Source organism: Peromyscus leucopus, chromosome 4 (assembly GCF_004664715.2).
Source record: "Peromyscus leucopus breed LL Stock chromosome 4, UCI_PerLeu_2.1, whole genome shotgun sequence".
Taxonomy (NCBI): Eukaryota; Metazoa; Chordata; class Mammalia; order Rodentia; family Cricetidae; genus Peromyscus; species Peromyscus leucopus.
In genome coordinates, this window is record NC_051066.1 from 26,455,510 (window position 1) to 26,475,556 (window position 20,047).

Below are 20,047 nucleotides of genomic sequence, written 5' to 3' on the forward strand. Positions count from 1 at the left end.
TAAAGTTTAAAACGCACATCAAACCCCACACATTAGTAGTGGGAGATTTTAACACACCACTCTCACCAAAAGATAGATCTACCAGACTGAAACTTAACAAAGAAATAAAGGACCTAACAGATGTTATGACTCAAATGGACCTAATAGATATCTACAGAATATTCCATCCTAACACAAAAGAATATACCTTCTTCTCAGCACCCCTTGGAACCTTCTCAAAAATTGACCACATGCTTGGACACAAAACAAATCTCAACAGATACAAAAAAATTTGAATAACCTCCTGTATCTTATCAGACCACCATGCCTTAAAGTTAGAACTCAATAACAACAAAAATTATAGAAAACCCACAAACTCATGGAAACTGAATAATGCCCACCTGAAACATCAATGGGTCAAGGAAGAAATAAAAACAGAAATTAAAGAGTTCCTAGAATTCAATGAAAATGAAAGTACAACATACCCAAACTTATGGGACACTATGAAAGCAGTGCTAAGAGGAAAATTCATAGCTCTAAATGCACACATAAAGAAGATGGAGCAATCCCATACCAATGAATTAACAGCACAACTGAAAGCTCTAGAACAAAAAGAAACAAACTCACCCAGGAGAAATAGACGCCAGGAAATAATCAAATTGAGGGCTGAAATCAACAAAATAGAAAACAAGAGAACAATACAAAAAATCAATGAAACAAAGAGTTGGTTCTTTGAAAAAATCAACAAGATAGACAAACCACTAGCCAAATTAACCAAAAGGTAAAGAGAGAGCACCCAAATTCACAAAATCAGAAATGAAAAGGGAGACATAACAACCGACAATGAGGAAATCCAGAGAATCATCAGATCATACTTCAAAAACCTGTACTCCACAAAAATGGAAAACCAGGAAGAAATGGACAATTTTCTGTATAAATACCAAATACCAAAATTAAATCAAGACCAGATAAACCATTTAAATAGAACAATAACCCCTAAAGAAATAGAAACAGTCATCAAAAGTCTCCCAACTAAAAAAAGCCCAGGACCAGATGGTTTCAGTGCAGAATTCTACCAGACTTTCAAAGAAGAACTAATACCAATCCTCTTCAAAGTGTTCCACACAATAGAAACAGAAGGAACACTACCAAACTCTTTTTATGAGGCTACAATTACCCTGATACCCAAACCACACAAAGATGCAACAAAGAAAGAGAACTACAGACCAATCTCCCTCATGAACATTGATGCAAAAATACTCAACAAAATATTGGCAAACCGAATCCAAGAATACATCAAAACAATCATCCATCACGACCAAGTAGGATTCATCCCAGGGATGCAAGGATGGTTCAACATACGGAAATCAGTCAATGTAATACACCATATAAACAAACTGAAAGAAAAAAACCACATGATCATCTCCCTAGATGCTGAAAAAGCCTTTGACAAAATCCAACACCCCTTCATGATAAAGGTCTTAGAAAGAATAAGAATACAAGGAACATTTCTAAACATAATAAAAGCAATTTATAGCAAGCCAACAGCAAACATCAAATTAAATGGAGAGAAACTCAAAGCGATACCACTAAATTCAGGAACAAGACAAGGCTGTCCACTCTCCCCATATTTATTCAATATAGTACTAGAAGTTCTAGCTAGAGCAATAAGACAACAAAAGGAGATCAAAGGGATACAAATTGGCAAGGAAGAAGTCAAACTTTCACTATTTGCAGATGATATGATAGTATACATAAGTGACCCCAAAAACTCTACCAGGGAACTTCTACAGCTGATAAACTCCTTCAGTAAAGTGGCAGGATACAAGATCAACTCAAAAAAATCAGTAGCCCTCCTATACACAAATGATAAAAGGGCTGAGAAAGAAGTCAGAGAAACATCACCCTTTACAATAGCCACAAATAATATAAAATACCTTGGGATAACACTAACTAAACAAGTGAAAGACCTTTTTGATAAGAACTTTAAATCCCTAAAGAAAGAAATTGAAGAAGATATCAGAAAATGGAAGGATCTCCCATGCTCATGGGTAGGTAGGATTAACATAGTAAAAATGACAATCTTACCAAAAGCAATCTACAGATTCAATGCAATCCCCATCAAAATCCCAACACAATTCTTCACAGACTTGGAAAGAAAAATACTCAACTTTATATGGAAAAACAAAAGACTCAGGATAGCTAAAAGAATCCTATACGATAAAGCAACCCTTGGAGGCATCACCATCCCGGACCTCAAACTCTACTATAGAGCTATAGTAATAAAAACAGCTTGGTACTGGTATAAAAACCGACATACGGACCAATGGAATCGAATTGAAGACCCTGACATTAATCCATGCACATATGAACACCTGGTTTTTGACAAAGGAGCCAAAACTATACAATGGAACAAAGAAAGTATCTTCAACAAATGGTGCTGGCATAACTGGATGTCAATATGTAAAAGATTACAAATAGATCCATATCTGTCACCATGCACAAAACTCAAGTCCAAGTGGATCAAAGACCTAAACATAAATCCAGTTACACTAAACTTAATAGAAAAGAAAATAGGAAGCACTCTTGAACGCATTGGCACTGGAGACCATTTCCTAAATAAAACACCGACAGCACAGACCCTGAGCACAACCATTAATAAATGGGACCTCTCAAAACTGAGAAGCTTTTGCAGGGCAAAAGACACAGTCAATAAGACAAAAAGACAGCAAACAGATTGGGAAAAGATCTTCACCAACCCCACATCTGACAGAGGATTGATCTCCACAATATATAAAGAACTCAAGAAACTAGACATCAAAGCACTGAACAGTCCAATTAAAAAATGGGGTAAAGAGCTAAACAGAGAATTCACAAAACAAGAACTACAAATGGCTGAAAGACATTTAAAGAAATGCTCAACATCCTTAATCATCAGAGAAATGCAAATCAAAACGACTCTGAGATACCACCTTACACCTGTTAGAATGGCTAAGATCAAAAACACCAATGACAACCAATGTTGGAGAGGATGTGGAGCAAAGGGAACACTCCTCCACTGTTGGTGGGAATGTAAACTTGTACAACCACTGTGGAAATCAGTATGGCGGTTTCTCAGAAAATTAGGAATCGAACTACCTCAAGACCCGGCCATACCACTCTTGGGCATATACCCAAGGAATACTCAATCATACCACAAGAGCACTTGCTCAGCTATGTTCATAGCAGCACTATTTGTAATAGCCAGAACCTGGAAACAACCTAGATGCCCATCAACGGAAGAATGGATGAAAAAAATGTGGTACATATACACAATGGAGTACTACTCAGCAGAGAAAAACAATGAAAGCATGAAATTTGCAGGCAAATGGATGGAACTAGAAAAAATCATCCTGAGTGAGGTAACCCAAACCCAGAAAGACAGTTATGGTATGTACTCACTCATTGGTGGATTCTAGATATAAAATGAACAATCAGACCACAACCCATAGATCCATAAAGGCTATATATATATTGAAAAAAAATAGCCAAATGAATGGAAACACATGAACTATGAACCAAAGGCTGAGGGGCTCCCAGCTGGATCAGGCCCTCTGAATAGGTGAGACAGTTGATTGGCTTGATCAGTTTGGGAGGCATCTAGGCAGTGGGACCAAGTCCTGTGCTCATTGCATGAATTGGCTGTTTGAAACCAGGAACTTATGCAGGGACACTTGGCTTAGTCTGGGAGGAAGGGACTGGACCTCCCTGGACTGAGTCTACCAAGTTGATCACAGTCCTCGGGGGAGGACTTGTCCTGGAGGAGGTGGGAATGGAGGGTGGGCTGGGGGTATGGGGAGGGCGTGGGAGGGGGGAGAATAGGGGAACCCATGGCTGATATGTAGAACTGAATGGTATTGTAAAATAAAAAATATATATCACAAAAAAAAGAAAAAAAAAAGAATAAGTTCAAAAAAAATACACTTTATATTCAAAGAAAAAAAAGAGGCTGAAAGCAAAGGATAGGAAAATTTCCTTGGATGATATAGTCAACACCATCTGGTAAGTAAAAGAGATGAAGACTGGCTATACTAATACCAGATGAAATAGAACTGAAGTCAAAATGGCAACTAGAGACAGAAGAAAAAAGACATTTTACAGCAGTAAATGTGTGAATCTTTTGGGAAGTCCTAGACCTATAAACATATATGCACATAGGAGCAGAGCTAAGGCTGCATAGAGTAAAAGACAACAGAATTGAAGAAACAGACCACTAAAAAATAATGGTTAGGACCATCCATCCATCCATCCATCCACCCATCCATCCATCCACCCATCCATCATGTTAAGTAGTGGACAGAACAAAGATGGGGAAGATTAACAAGAAAATAGAAAGCTAGAACAGCACAGATTAACTAAATCAAGCAGACTTCTATAGAACTCTCTACCTAAAGGCACAGAATTCATGTTCTCCCTACATGTGCGCAGAACAGCACTATGTATTAGGTCTGGTTATGGCTTCACATTATTACTACATGTTATTACTTTCAACCTCTGAAGAGTCTTTATATTTAACGTGCATCTCTCCTAAGCAACAATGGTTGGATATTGTTTTTCTTGCTGACTCTGACCACTGTTTTCATTTAATCTGAGAATTAACCCAGTTAATGTTAACATGGCTGTATTTATGTGCAAATTTGCTTTTTATGTTTCCTAGTTTAAGACCTGCTCTTTGTCTGTCTCTACCTTTCCATTTGAGTAATCAAGTATTTTGATTTGTCACAACTAGTGGACATATATTTGTTGGTTATATATTTTAATTACCATATTGATTATCCTAAAATAATAGATATCAATATCATGCTCTGCTTATTGCAGTCTACCTCAAGTCACTGTATTTGTCTCTCTTGGATAATACCAGGACTTCACAACACTTGAACTACTTCTACTTACTCTTAGGGACTGAATTGAATCCCTTTATCCCCAGATTCAAACACTAGTGCTCAAACTTCCAATGTGATGGGGTTTGAAGGCAAGTCCTTGAGTAGTGGCTAGGTTTAGATACAAGGAAGAAGTGCCAAGATAAGATCAGAGACTTTATAAGAGACTAGAGCTGCCGGGCAGTGGTGGCGCACGCCTTTAATCCCAGCACTAGGGAGGCAGAGGCAGGTGGATCTCTGAGTTCGAGGCCAGCCTGGGCTACAAAGTGAATTCCAGGAAAGGCGCAAAGCTACACAGAGAAACCCTGTCTCGAAAACCCAAGAGAGAGAGAGAGAGAGAGAGAGAGAGAGAGAGAGAGAGAGAGAGAGGCTAGAGCTGTCCCATTTGTTGTCCCTGGTGTGAGGAAAAGTGAAAATTGACCATTTGCAAGCCAGTAAATAGATCAACATTAGGAACAGACTTTTCCAGCATCTTTGTCCATAGGCTCGTCAACACCTAGAACTGTGAGAATGGTGATTCAGTTTTCTTTTTAAAGTAATTTAGTATATGTTGCTTTGCTATAGAAGTCTAAACCACAATATCATTCTCTTTTTACTTTAGAAAATATTGTCTTCATATATGTTGATTCTATATCTGTTGTGAGTGTGTTTATGTGTGTGCAGATGAACCTGTGTGTGGGGTGTGTGTATACATGCATGTATATGGAGGCCAGAGATTGATCCCAGTTGTTCTTCAGGAGCCATCCAGTTTGTTTTTTTTTTCTTTATAATTAAATTTTCACTTGACATATTTTGATCATATTTGTTCCTCTCCCTCAAATCCTCCCAGATCCTTCCCACCTCCTTACTCAATTTCCCTCTCTTTCTCTCTCTCTCTCTCTCTCTCTCTCTCTCTCTCTCTCTCTCTCTCTCTCTCTCTCTGTGTCTCTCTGTCTCTCTCTGTCTCTCTCTCTCTTTCTATTGTGCGATAGTGGCACAAATGTTATAAGAGTAACCAGTTACTTTTTGATTGCGTTTAAAGCTTACTGCATAAGATGGAACACACACACTGCTAAAATAGTCAAGAACGAGAGATTAGATAGGCCATGGGCCCTATTGCATTTATTTGTTTGTTTGTTTGTTTGTTTGAGACAGAGCCTCTCACTAGAGATCTCTAATAAGGCTAGGCCAGTCAGCCAGGGAGCCCCAGGGGTCAATATGTCTCTGTCTGCCTCACTCTGGGATTATAAACATGTGCTACTGTATCCAGCTTCTTACAAGTTTCAGGGGTCAAACTCAGGTCCTCAGGTTTGTATGGCAAGCATTGCTCACTGAGCTATTCCCCCTGTCCTTACGAATCCACTTGTAAACTCCACAATATTGCTGCTATTGCTGATGCTTGGTTTTATTCATGTATGTAGCATTCCTGTGTTATTAATCTTATCCTTTAATTCCTCATTTAATCTAAATAAATAAATAAATAAAAATAAAAAATAAATAAATGAACAAAAGCTCCCTTAGATTCTAGTGTAAGTTCTCTCTGCTTTTATTTTTCTGAAAACATTATTGTTCCTTTCTGATGGATATCTTCATGAGCATGGAATTCTTCCCTGGAACTGTGTTCTCTTAGAACTTAAGATATTCCATTGTCTTCTAAATTCTACAATTTCTGCTGGAAAAAAATGACATTAAGTCTTATTTTTATTCCTTTGAAAGTAATGTGTATATTTTCTTTAATTACTTTCAGTAGTCTTACTATTGCTTTAAATATATTTAAAATAGTAATCTAGATGTAGTTTCATTAAATGTATGAACATGTGCTTCATAAAGCTTTTTAACTTTTCTTTTCATCAGTCTTGTGAACTTAGTAACCAATAGCTTTGCAAGCGTTGCTTTTGTTCAATTCATGCTCTCCCATCATTTTGGACTCTAATTAGTTTAAACCTTGGTTTAATCTTCTCTTTTACCCTTTATTATCCTCCCTTCTATATTTCCATCCTTTTTGTTCTTGATGCTGGAATTTGAATACTTTCTGCCGTTCCCTCTTTCTCTTAATTCATTATAATTTTCTCTGCTGTGCCCAACTTATTAGAAACCCATTTTTAAAATTCATTTTACTTCTTGTAATTTTAGGCTCTAGCATTTACATTTGTCCTATTTTTAAATGCCCAGCAATTGTTTAATTGAATTCTGGATGCTATGAAAAATCGCAAAGATTGCATGAAGTTCCCTTTCTCCCAAGAGGCTTTAGCTTGCTCCAGAAGTTATATATTGTATGGTATTGGTGAAACTGCTAAGGCCACTCCATGTAGTTAAAAGGGAGGTTTATTTTGTGGGGTAACTTACAAGTGAAGGGATTTGTAGTTTACAGAGTCTGGGAAAAGTGTAGCGTAGTCCGCCAGTGTTCTCTGGAGAACTCTGCTCGGTCTAGCTCCAGCGTCCAGGGTCCAGGAACCAAGAGAGCCCACGTATCCTGACATCGGATCTTCAGCGTCCTCTCTCAGCCCGGCCTTGTAGACTTGACCATTACCGAAGCCTTAATGGGGGTTGGAACTTCCAGGTCAAAGCTGGAATGGCTACCCTCTACAGTATGGACTTGTCATAGTCTTCCAATAAGAACTGGATTTCAGATTTCTATTGAATGCTCAACTTCCAGTTTGTCCTAAATCTTCAATCTTAACCTTTACTTTTTAAGAATAGCCTTCTTGGATTTTCCTCTGAAGGTCTAAGGTATTTATTTGGGCTCTCCCTCCATGGTGGTTTCCAAATTCTCATTTCTTTTCATGAATTCTTCAAAATCTCAGCTCAGTTCTTTATCAAATTATTTCCTTGCTCTGGTCCAAATCACATTGGCAGTGGCCAACTCCAACATCTATCTCCCTAACCTAGTGAAATATCCATAAGTCTACAATGTTTCTGCTCTTTCTCTCTGTTGCCTAGGTCAAGAACTTGCAAATGCCAAGGCAAAAAAAAGTGTAGGTAATTATGGACTTCAATTGTTGTATTAAAAGTACAGTGTTAACTAAGGAAAATTGGGAGTGGGAGAGGTGGTCTTCCTCGGGAAAAGTTCACCACATGGTTGTCCAGTGCCTAACAGTAAGCCCTAAAAAGGATACACACAAGTAATATTATATGAACCAAACAGTTCATATGTAGGAATATAGATGTTTGTAGATATACATATATGTATACAATGCAATGATAGGTTTTTTTCCTTAAATAAAAAAGAGGCCATGAATTTGAAAGAGAGTTGGGGGAGGTAGTTGGGAGGGTCTGGAGGGAGGAAAAGGAAAGGATAAATGTTGTAATTATACTATAAATGCAAGAGAGAGAGAGAGAGAGAGAGAGAGAGAGAGAGAGAGAGAGAGAGAGAGAGAGAGAGCAAGCAAACAAAGCAAACAAGCAGGCTGAGCAAACTATGAGGAACAATCCAGAAAAAAGAAGTACAGTGTCAAAACCGAGTAAAGAGAGGTGTGTGCTTGGGTCCACTTGAAATAAGACTGATAAAGCCAAGAAACCGAATTTTCAAGTATTAAGTAATATTTACACAAATCTTCTTGCATTGTTAGTCTAGATAACAAATGGGAAATAGATTTCTAAATGATCTAGGTATGTGGGTTCTTTAGTAAATGTGCCATTCCATGGTCCTAAATCTAAATTCGCCATTGAAAATGCAGATCAGCCTAGTGAGCTTATAAGTAGGGCAGCTCATATTACTTTGTAACATATTTCATACTACTTTTCAATTTATAAGGGCTTATTTCTAAATAACCCCCTCCCCGTCTTCCCTTTGTTACATTGGTCTTCTAGATGGGACATACTCCATTAAGAGCCTTGTTCCTGTTCTGGGGGCAATTAATATGCTTGCTACTTGGCAAACAGCATGGCTCACTGGACAAAGCCATGAGTCAGTAGTTTAGAGTAGTTGTCAAATCCGTTTCTGTTACTGATTCAGTTAAGGCCCATGGGCAAGGCACTTAACCTTTGAATTAGTCCACCTGAACAATGAGATAAAATCATCATTTCTTTGCAAGAATCTCTAATAATACATTTTTTCATACAAATAAAGGTACTGTAATATATTTTACTAGTTAAAGTGATGGTAACCACTTGTACAGTTCAGTTTCCCCTAAAACCTTAGTGCTGCTGCTCTTATAATCCTTCTGATTTAAGTTAAAATGAAGCACAATGAAGTGGAGTAAGTGGTTCTTTTTTTAATTTGCATGCTTAAACAGGTGTGGTTAAGTCTGAGAAAACAAAACAAAAAAATTTAAAGAAGAAAGCTAAATAATCCTTCTTTCTGCCCACAGGCTTTTTATAACTATAAAATGTGTTATCATTGCCGCCTGGCTGCATAGGTCAATTTTACACAAAATAATAACAATTAATCACATCTTTTTTATTCTTTTTCTTTAGAAATAGTTTAAATAATTATAACTATAATTTTTATTCCAGCACAGCTTTAAAAAATGTTCTCTCCATGTTATAAAAGGAGAAAATATTCAGATAAATTCTTTGTCTTCATGTGAACTGAAAAGAAGATTAAAATTCTTTATCTATAGAAAATTTAAAATAACTTATATTTAAGAAAGTGGCAGTGAAAAGAAGCCTTAAAAAGAATGGATTTAAATATTTAATAAGTAGGCCTTAACTTATCAAATAAATCAGTCTAATTTAAAATAGAGGATGGGGTCTAGGGAGAAAGCTGGGGAGGTAAATCAGTACTCTTCTTGCAGAATTCCATTCCCAGCACCATGTCAGGAGGCTCACAACCCCTTTAACTCCAGCAGCAGGCTTCTGAACTCCAAATTCCCCTTTGCTCACATGCACATACCCACCTACAGACATGAACACACAAATAATTAAAAAGTAACAGAAATCTTTGAAATAAAGGACAATAAATGAGAATATGTCTACTTATAACTGTTTATTATTAGATTTTTTTGACACTCAACATTTTTTCTTTTCTGTAAAACTATAGTGGATGAGTGGAGATAAACACATGATCTTTGGCCACAACTGACTACTATGGTGATATTTTATTTGTACTGAAATGAAATTTTAATTTTATGTTAATAAATAAAGTTGCCATGGGGTCAGAGCTATTAGAGCCATAGCAAGAGCGTGATGGTTAGAAGAGCTAGGTAGATTTCTGTGTGTTCAGGGATACAGCCAGTATTGGAGACATATGCCTTTAAGACCTGGAGGGCAGTACTTACAGGCAGTGATGAGGCAGTCATGTGGTTGGGTTTAGAACCAATGAGAAGGCAGAACAGAAAGACTATTTAAACACAGACAAACAGGAAGTAGCTCTCTCTCTCTCTCTCTCTCTCTCTCTCTCTCTCTCTCTCTCTCTCGGAAGTTAGGAGCACTGCAGGAGGTAAGAATTTATCTCTGAGCTCTGACCTCTCGGCTTTCTCTTTTACATTGGCTCTGTGTTTCTTATTTGATTGGTTACATCTACAGACTACTTTTTTTCCCAACCTCCAGACTATTTTTCAGCTTTCAATTATTCTTAATTCACTTTAAACAGAAGACCTTGCTGTATATTTCAGCCATGAGGCGAGTTTAGCATTGATTACCATCATTCTGTAGCATCTAGTTCTGTAGACTCTCATGCTTTTGCTTACCCTTCCTTTTTTCAATTCTGTCCTCCTTTATGAAGAGAGAGGTGGGGAGGAGGAGGAGGAAGGTGGTAATGAGGACAAGGGTGACCACAGAATGGACCAATCAGATCTCACATTCTGAAGCTCCTCCTTTGTTGCTGTAACACAGAATTTGCTTTATACTTTTTCTCTCTTCTTCCTTCTCAGTATTTCTTCCTATCGCACCATCCTATCAATTTACACATATAGCGTGTCATCTGAAAGTAAAAACAAAATAAAATCCTTTTATTGGGTGTGGGAGAATGGTTCTGTTATGCAACCCTGGCTCAACTCTCACTTATGGTCTTCCTGTTTCAAGTGCTGAGATTGTAGGTGTGCACTACCCCTACTTGGCAGCACTAAAATTCTCTTTGATTGCGCATTTTCCCTAGCCACTGCCTTAACTACTGAATTTATGTAGCCAAATGGTTTTAAAGATTTGTCATTTACAATGCTTTAAATTTTCCCGTACCATCAATGCTTCATACCCTTTAGTTAGGCTTCTCTTAAAATTAGTCAAAGACACTCCTGCCTTATAAAATGCCACCTTCCATGTCTCTCAGGTATTTGTTCTTCAATTTAGTGGATGTTTCTGTAGGATTAAAAACTGTTTGCATCTTAATTTTAAACTTTTTTTTATTTAAATTTAAATTTTATATAGGTAGTTGCTTTGCTTGCATATATGTGCACCACTTGCATGTTTGGTGCCTACAGAGGCCAGAAGAGGGCATTGAATCCAGTGGAACTGGAGTTACAGATGTTTGTGAACCATCATGTGTAGCATGAATCTTAAAAGGTCTTATTAAGAAAAACAAACCCGGAGCCAGGTATTGGGGTGAACCGCTGAAAGATCAGAGGAACAGAACAAGTCACATCCAACCTCACCTTGCCAATTCCTCAGCTGATGTTTCCTCAAACTGAAAGCCTCTGAGTCCTCATCTGAATGGATCTCAGCTGAACTGCTGCTAAAAGCTAAAAGCTTAAAAAGGCTCTAGGTTTTTTTTTGTTTTTGTTTTGTTTTGTTTTTCGAGACAGGGTTTCTCTGTGTAGCTTTGCGCCTTTCCTGGAGCTCACTTGGTAGCCCAGGCTAGCCTTGAACTCATAGAGATCTGCCTGGCTCTGCCTCCCGAGTGCTGGGATTAAAGGCGTGTGCCACCACCGCCCGGCCAAGGCTCTAGTTCTTGATCCTCACGCCTTATATACTTTTCTACTTCCTGCCATCACTTCCTGTGATTAAAGGCGTGTGTCACCATGCCTGGCTGTTTCCAATGTGGCTTTGAACTCACAGAGATCCAGGTGGATCTCTGCTTCTGGAATGCTAGTATTAAAGGCGTGTACTACTACTGCCTAAACCTATGTTTAATATAGTGGCTGTTCTGTTCTCTGACCCCCAGATAAGTTTACTGGGGTGCACAATATATCAAGCAAAACCATGTGAGTGATGGAATCTGAATACAGATCCTCTGCCAGTGCTCTTAACCATTGAACCATCTCTCTAGAACCCATCTTCCTTTTTATAAAAGATATTTTTCATGTATTCTTTGAAACTCTGTGTGTGTGTGTGTGTGTGTGTGTGTGTGTGTGTGTGTGTGTGTGTGATCTCTATCTTACTCCTCCCCTCCATCTCCCTCCCAGCTTCACGTCTTCTTTTTTTAAACTACTGAGTCCAGTTAGTGCTGCCAGTTTGTGCAGAAGGGAATGGTCATCCATTGAAAAAGGGGCAACCAATCTGGGGACACACCCCTGAAGAAAACTGACTCTCCCTTCTCTAGCAGCTTCATGAACCCTCTCCTATCTGTGCGGAAGTTTGATTGTGTGTGTGTGTGTGTGTGTGTGTGTGTGTGTGTGTGTGTGTTGTGTGTGTGTGTGTGTGTGTGTGTGTGTGTGTGTGTGTGTGTGTGTAGGTCATGTGCAGGTGACACCAACCATTGTGACCATGTGTACATCAGCCCCATCCTTTCTGGAAAACACTAAAACACTGTTTGGCTGTAGTCCGCCCTAACCCCTTTCTCTCACAATCTTTTCCTCCCCTCTTCTGATTGATTCCTGAGTTGTTGGGGTAGGGGTGTGATATAAAAGTCTCATTTGTGTTTGAGCACTCCAGGGTAACTTATTCTTTGGACTTTGACCAGCCGAGTCTCTGTATTGACTGCCATTCATTGCAAAAAGAAAAGAAAAGAAAAGAAGAGAGAGAGAGAGAGAGAGAGAGAGAGAGAGAGAGAGAGAGAGAGAGAGAGCTTCTCTGATGAGGATTAAGAGCCTCATGATGTATGGGTATGAGCAATTTGATAGTGTGTCCATTTGGCAAAATAAGCATAGCTTCTTCCTTAGGACCTATGCAGCCACAGGTTCTTGGCCCTCTTTACTGTACCGGATTTAACTTCTGACCTGTCTTAGAGCTGGGGATGGTAGAAATTTGGTGATACTTCATGCCTGTAATATTAGCACAGGAGAAGCAGGACACGGGGACCAAAGAGAGTTAAACACTGTCCATAAAGGAAGAGAGAAAGCACATGAAAAAGAATGAAGGCAGGAAATAAAGAAAGGAGACAAAGGGCGGCTGGAGAAGGAAAGGAGAGAGGGTCAGAGGGAAGTAGTGAGGGAAGGAAGGAAACGATATGTACATGGCACCCCGAAAAGCCCAAAACTATGGATCATAAATATAAAAGGGGAAACTCATTGCAAAAGAATAGAAAACAGTTTTAACACAATTATAGCATAAAATACCCCAGAATTAAGAAAAGAGATGATGCCATATATACCTTTAATCCCAGCACTTAGGAGGCAGAGGCAGCTAGATCTTTGTGAGTTCAAGTCCATTTTGGTCTACAGAGCAAGTCCCAGGACAGCCAGGGCTATTATATAAAAAGACCATGTTCCTCCCTGCCACCAAAAAAGAAAAAGAAAGAAAAGAAACAAAATGTGATGTCAATTCAGAGCATAAAAGAGATCTCAAATAAACAGAACAGACTAGAGAAGAACTTTCCCTTTTCAGCGTTGTAATTACAATACTAACTTTATAGAACAAAGAAAGTATATTCAAAACAGGAAAAGAGATACACCAAGTCACATACAAAGGCAGACCCATCAGAAGGACAGGAAATTAGCCAACTGAAATTCTGAAAGCCAGAAGGTCTTGGAATAATGTATTTCAATTTCTGAAGTCAACTGGCAATGAAGACTACATACCCAGAAAAATTTATATGTCATAATTGATGAAAAAATAAAAAAATCCATTATATAAAATATTTATGGAATCTCTGACACCCACCCCACCTCCCCACCCCCACCCCCACAAGCAGCTCTACAGAAGATACTTGAAGGAATCCTTAGACTGTAGAAAAAGCCCATCCATGTGGCTGCAAGAAAGAATAGAACACACCATAATAATAGTGAAAGGGAGAGAGAGAGAGAGAGAGAGAGAGAGAGAGAGAGAGAGAGAGAGAGAAAGAAAGAAAGAGTGCTCATTAGTTAAGAGCATTTGCTGCTCTTGTGCAGTAATAAAATAAGCATGGTACCAGGCACAAAAAACAGACATGTAGATCAATGGGATAAAACAGAGACCCAGATACAAGGCCATGTAACTACAACCATCGGATTTTTGACAAAGATGCCAAAATACACACTGAAGGGAAGATAGTATCTTAAAAAAAAAATGATCTGAGAAAAGTGGATATCTACATGTAGAAGAATGAAAATAGATCTTTATCTCTCGACCTGCACAAAACTCAACTCCAAATGGACCAAGAATCTGAAACTCGGTAACTACTAGAGGAAAAAATGTAGGGAGAACACTTCAAGATATAGAAATAGGTAAGGACTCTCTAAATAGGACTTCAGTCACGCAGAAAATAAGACTAATAATTGACAGATGGGATCCCATGGAATTACAGACTTCTGTACAGCAAGGGAAACTGCCAATCAAATGAAGAAACAGCCTACAGAATGAAAGAAAGTCTTTGTCAGCTGTACATCTGAGGATGGATCAATCTCTAGGATATATATTAAAAAAAATCCCCAAAACCAAAAAACCCAAACCAAAAGACCAAGAAACGAAATATCAAGAAAACAAAAACTGAATTAAAAAACTGGCTACAGGTCTGAATAGAACGTTCTCAAAGGAAGAAATACTAATGGCTAATAAACACTTAAAAATTCATCCAATATCATTAGCCATTAAAAAATTTAAATAAGAACTACTTTGAGATTCCATCTCTCACCAGTCAGAATGGCTATCATCAAGAAAATAAATAACAAATACTGTTGAGGATGTGCAGAAAAGAGAACCCTTACCTGCTGTTGATGAGAATAAATTAGTATAGCCACTATGTAAGTCAGTGTGGGGGTTTCTACAAAAGCTAATATAAAATTACCATATACCCCAGCTATACTACTCCTGGGCATATACCCAAAGGAGTCAATCCATATCCAGCTACAGAGATTCTCGTTCAATCTTGTTCACTGCTGTTCTATTCACAATAGCTAAATCATCCTAGATGTCCATCAACAGATGAATGGACAATGAAAATCTGGTACATACACAAGTGTTCTAGTTTCACTTTTTTTGCTGTGACAAAATACTCTGACAAAAATCAACTTAGAGGAGGAGATGTTTACTCTGCTTACAATTCCAGGTTAAGTTCATTGATGGAAGTTAAGGTGAGAATGTAAAGCAGATTATATCACACCCACAGTCAAGAGCAGACAGAAACAAATGCGTACATGCTTCTTGTTTGTGTTCCACTTGATTCCTCCATTCTTATACAGTTCAGGACTCCCTAGGGAATGGTACCACCTACAGTGATCTGCATCTTCCTACATCAGTGAATTTAAGAAAAGTGCCCCTGTCCCCAGACATGTCTACAGGCCAGCCCAATACAGACAATCCCTTACTGAAACTCTTTTCCCAGATGATGCTAGGTTAAGTTGACAATTTAAGTCAATCATCAGAACAATTGCATTGTATTGTGCTCTAAAAATGAAATTATAAAATTTATAGGAAAATGGATGAAACTGGAAACTATTACAGTAAGTGAGGGAACTAAGACCTAAAAAGACAAATGCTGTATATATTCTTTCTTTCATGTGGATCCTAGCCTCCGAATCTTAATTTGTACATTTAATTTGACTGTCTGTGTCTATAGTAATCAGGAAACCAGACATTTCCCACGGTTGGAGGAGAGGAAGAGGCCTTATATGAAGAGGGGACAGTAGAATGCATGTGATATAAAAATGTGGGCTAAAGGCTTAGGTAAGGATGGGAGTGGACAATGGGGAGATAGTTGGGGAGGAGGTAGATTAATAAAAATTCAGAATATTTGTAAAATTTTTATAGAAACCATATTTTGTAAGCTAATTAAAAATATATAACTTTTAGCTGGGTGGTGGTGGCCTACACCTTTAATCCCAGCACTTGGGAAGCAGAGGCAGGTGGATCTCTGAGTTCGAGACCAGCCTGGTTTACAGAGTGAGTTCCAGGACAGCCATGGCTACACAGAGAAACCCTACACAGAGAAACTGTCTCAAGAAACCATATATATGGTAAATATAATATATATGGTTTATATATCATATATATATATAGTATATATATATATATATATATATATATATATATATATATATAATTTGGGGTGGGTGGGTGCAGTGAACGTTATTTTTGGTGTTTAAGAAAGTAGAGTTCCCCAAGTCCCTCAACTTCTTCTGGGGATCTGGGATGGAAACTTCTGGGAATCTGGGATGATGTTCGGTGCTGGGGGCTGAGTTGGGACAGGAACCACTCAGCAGCCAAGGGCCTCTCTCTTTCTCTCATTTTTTTCCCCCTGGGGTGGATGGTCCAGGACTTCTTACTTCTTGGAGTAAGGCTGTGCGGTCCACCACCCTGCTGTTGCTGTAGCCTTATTTGTTGTCACATCAGGAAATGAGCTTTACAAAGTTGTCTTTACATTTACATGTCATTGTCATTACAAAGCAACGCCAGCCCCCAGCATCAAAGGTGGAAGAGTTGCCCTTGACCATCTGCTCCTCAGTGTAGTCCAGGATGCACTTTAGTGGGCCTTCTCATTCCCGCTTCACCACCTTCTTGATGTCATCATACTTGACAGCTTTCTCCAGGCAGCATGCCAGATTCATGATGGACACATTGGGAATAGGCACATGGAACGCCACGCCAGGGAGCTTCCTGTTCAGCTCTGGGATGACCTTGCCCACAGCCTTGGCAGCACCAACGGATACAGGAATGATGTTCTGGGCAGCCCTACAGCCATCACACCACAGCTTCTCCAAGGAGCCATCTACAGTCTTTTGGGTGACAGTGATGGCATGAACTGTGGTCATGAGTCCCTTCCACAGTCCCAAAGTTATCATGGATGACCTTGGCTGGGGGGCTAAGCAGTTGGTGGTGCAAGAAGCATTGCTGTCAATCTTGAGTGAATTGTCATAGCTCTCGTGGTTCACACCCATCACAAACATTGGAGCATCAATGGAAGGGTCAGATATGATGATTTTTTTTTTTTTTTACTCCATCCTTCAAGTGGGCCCCAGCCATCTCCAAGGTGGTGAAGACACCAGTAGACTCCATAATGTACTTGGCACCAGCATGACCTGTTAGATGTTGGCACGATCTCACTCCTGGAAGATGGAGATGGCTTTCCTATTGCTAACAAGGTTCCAGTCCTCAGCCTTGACTGTGCTGTTGCACTTGCAGTGGGTAGACTCAAATTGGAACATGCAGACAATGTATTTGAGGTCAATGAAGGCAACAATATCTACTTTGCTAGAGTGGCAGTTACCAGTGGCTGCTGAAGACAGGCTTGGGAACAAAGTGCCTAATATGGCCAAATCTATTCATTCTGCTTTCACCATTGTGTCTCGGGGATGAGGCTGGCACTGTACAAGAAGATGCAGCTCTCTTTGGAACCAGGAGATGCAGAAAGCCATTTTTTTTTTTAAAGAAGTTTGAATATCACTACCCTGTGGGGATGGACAATGCTTTCCCCAGAAGACATGGGTCATTAAATGAAAATCTCAGTGCCAGCTATGGGATATTTCCTTACATGTTATTGGTCAGGAAGGCCCTAGAGCCCCCACCCCAAAAACCATAGGCTATTGTTGTTGCTCTTACTAGATGGAAAGACCCTATTGTTGAAGACACAACAGTTTGGTTAAGGGACATAGAGGAATCAAGCTGGAGTTGATCTGAAAATCAGCCCCCAGCTAGTTTTCCCGGTGCCAGAAGCTGCTATGCAGGCTGCTGGGGGCAAAAAGTCATCAATGATGGTACCTAACAGTTTACCCTGAATGCTGTGTTACTGACCTCCTAGGCAAGATGTATAATGCAATAGTGGCATAAATATTATGGGGATGACCAGACACTTTCTGAATGCATCTGAGGTTTGTTCCACAAGAATGAATTAATGCAGTGATTCTCCACCTGTGGGTTGCAACCCCACTGGGGGTCGAATGACCCTTTCACAGGGGTTGCCTAAGATCATTGGAAAACAGATATTTACATTATAATTCCTAACAGTAGCAAAATTACAGTTATGAAGTGGCAACAAAAATAATGTTACAGTTGGAGTCACCAAGACATGAGTCAATGCATTAGGAAAGTTAAGAACCACTGAATTTAGGCCTCATACTGCAAACTAGTCAAAAGCCCATGGTTGGGGAGGACACAGGGTGTAGTGGGACAGCCTACTCCTGTTGTTTTGTTAAACAGACATGTTGTCAATCTGCCTTCTACATATTTCTTCATACCCATATATTAGTGCTGCTCTCAACCTTGGCCAGGAAAGTTTCCCTTTGCAGTTGGCAGCAGTCAATGCAGAGACTTATAATTAGTCAAAGTGCTAAAGAGTAAGCGACTGCTAGGGGCTCAGCCCTAAATAGGACATCTGTATCAACCCCCACAACGCTCAAGGAACGCCATGGAACAGGGAACAGGAGAAATGGACCAGCCGGATGATGGAGTGCTGGGAAACACTATCTTCTGGACATGCCATGGAAGTGACAGCGGCTACAGTGACCCTGGAAAGACCAAGCCAGCAATAATTCCAACCTGGATGGGGGAGGGACTCATGAGGCCTTAGCTGAGGAGCCATTGACAATTGAAGGCTTCTGGAAAGGGGCCATTTTTTCTTCAGGGATGTGGTTACTGGTAGCTTGCTCATGGCTATGTAGGCAACACTAATAGGACTCAGTAGGCTATATTTAAAAAAAAAAGATATGAATGTAGAAGAGTCATGTATTAAGGGGCCCTAGGAGAAGTGGGAGGGGAGTGTTAGGGGTGGGTGTGATCAAAACACATTGTATTTGTAGAATTTGTCAAAAATAAAAAAAAAACATTTAAAAAATAAAATACAGAGAAAAGAAGGGCAGACTTAATAGTTTCAGCTACCTCTGTCTTCAGTCTCAGTTTTGGAATTGTAGTAGGAATCAAAACCACTATCTTTTTAAGTCATTATTTCTGGATTTTTTTTTTTCTTTTAAAGCACATTTTGGGCTCAGGATGGAGTGCAACTGCTTGCTAAGTATGCATGAGGTTCTGGGTTGGATCCCCAGGACCACATAAACACAGCCTGGGAGTGTACTTCCGTAATTCCAGCCATTACAAAATGGAGGCAAGAGGATCAAAAGTACAGGGTCATTTTAGGCTGTCTAGGGAGTTCAAAGTTACCCTGAGCTACACAAGACCCTATCTCATACCTCCCCAAAGCACATTTAAGAACAGAATGCATAGCTGTTGTTACTGGATGCCAGTAATTTCCCCCATGGGTTTACTTTAACTCTTTGTTAGGAAGGAATGTGCTAGTTATGAATTTGTCTTGAAGTTCTTATTACTGTAGAAAACAATTTTGTGTTCACTCATATAGCAAATTAGGGGGCAAGATAAGGAATGTTTTCAACTACTACTTGTTATTTCACTTGTGCTGGTTTTAGCAGTCAAGACACATTAAAGCGATAAGACAACAGTAGAGCCTGATCCATCAAATCCCTGAAAGAATTGAGGGCAGTTGGTTCTAAGCAAGCACACTCTTCCATTTCAGAACTGCCAGTGGCAACTCTTAATTTTTGGCCAGCTCAAAATGTGTGCAGAACCACATGAGATTACTGAGGCATCTTGAAGACCAATTTAGGATTTTGTTGCATAATACCATCAGATTCTGAGCAGGGCTTGAGAACTGGAAATCTTGGAGAGAGTTTAAAGAGCCACAATGATTATTAACCCTGACAAGTTGTAGAAATAGGCAGATAATTATAGGATGTACTTAATAGACAGAAATATAGAGTAGTTTATAGGAAGAGAAAAAGAAAACATAAATGCAAGTGAGAAGGCTTGAGTTTGTGGAAAAAATGTGGGATTCAGTGCACACTAAAACATTAATACTTATCCTACAGGTGCTTCTTTTTTAACAGAAAATCTCCAAACACTGTATAATACACAAAGGTTATTTATTGTACTAAAAAAAAAGGTGAACGCCTAGGTATTTACCTATTTATCAAGGAAGCATTCCTGTCAGATTC

The 20,047-nt window shown here is 39.2% G+C and overlaps 1 pseudogene; it reads right to left on the minus strand.

The window, feature by feature from the left end:
- Positions 1-16,330: 16,330 nt before the first annotated feature.
- LOC114702971 lies at positions 16,331-19,260 on the minus strand (annotated as a pseudogene).
- Positions 19,261-20,047: the final 787 nt, after the last annotated feature.